This window comes from Triticum aestivum, unplaced genomic scaffold (assembly GCF_018294505.1).
Source record: "Triticum aestivum cultivar Chinese Spring unplaced genomic scaffold, IWGSC CS RefSeq v2.1 scaffold136452, whole genome shotgun sequence".
Lineage (NCBI taxonomy): Eukaryota > Viridiplantae > Streptophyta > Magnoliopsida > Poales > Poaceae > Triticum > Triticum aestivum.
Window position 1 is genome coordinate 1 of NW_025295146.1, and position 1,002 is coordinate 1,002.

General features: G+C 48.7%; 2 non-coding genes across 2 annotated transcripts; both read left to right on the forward strand.

Moving 5' to 3' along the window:
* Positions 1 to 86: 86 nt before the first annotated feature.
* Positions 87 to 205, forward strand: LOC123179028 (5S ribosomal RNA). Its single transcript, XR_006490049.1, has one exon. It is a non-coding gene; the product is annotated as a 5S ribosomal RNA (ribosomal RNA).
* A 367-nt stretch (positions 206 to 572) lies between these two features.
* Positions 573 to 691, forward strand: LOC123179029 (5S ribosomal RNA). Its single transcript, XR_006490050.1, has one exon. It is a non-coding gene; the product is annotated as a 5S ribosomal RNA (ribosomal RNA).
* Positions 692 to 1,002: the final 311 nt, after the last annotated feature.

Consider the following 1,002-nt stretch of genomic DNA (forward strand, 5'->3'; position numbering starts at 1 on the left):
GTTGTAATGGTAGTGAGAATGTAGAATCGTCTTTGGAGCGGACCTGGGAGTGGCAAGCATAAGGGACGAAGACGGGGAAACATGTCGGATGCGATCATACCAGCACTAAAGCACCGGATCCCATCAGAACTCCGAAGTTAAGCGTGCTTGGGCGAGAGTAGTACTAGGATGGGTGACCTCCTGGGAAGTCCTCGTGTTGCATTCCTTTTATAATTATTTTTTGCGCCTTGTGACAAACATGTCGCACGTGCGCGATATATATTAATCCCGTTATATTATGTTTGACGTTTGCGATATGTTTAAGCTCGATGCTCATTGCTCGCGCGTCTTGGGGCGGCTTTGTGGCGCGAAGAGCGCGTTCTGAAAGGGGTGGAAAAAACTCGTGTTGCTGCGGTATGGAGGGAGGGGTGGAAACCGTGGAAAACTCGTCTCCGTGATTGAGCGGGAGAGTAACTAGTATAGGACATTATCCATTGTTAGGGAACGGTTGTAATGGTAGTGAGAATGTAGAATCGTCTTTGGAGCGGACCTGCGAGTGGCAAGCATAAGGGACGAAGACGGGGAAACATGTCGGATGCGATCATACCAGCACTAAAGCACCGGATCCCATCAGAACTCCGAAGTTAAGCGTGCTTGGGCGAGAGTAGTACTAGGATGGGTGACCTCCTAGGAAGTCCTCGTGTTGCATTCCTTTTATAATTATTTTTTGCGCCTTGTGACAAACATGTCGCACGTGCGCGATATATATTAATCCCGTTATATTATGTTTGACGTTTGCGATATGTTTAAGCTCGATGCTCATTGCTCGCGCGTCTTGGGGCGGCTTTGTGGCGCGAAGAGCGCGTTCTGAAAGGGGTGGAAAAAACTCGTGTTGCTGCGGTATGGAGGGAGGGGTGGAAACCGTGGAAAACTCCTCTCCGTGATTGAGCGGGAGAGTAAGTAGTATAGGACATTATCCATTGTTAGGGAACGGTTGTAATGGTAGTGAGAATGTAGAATCGT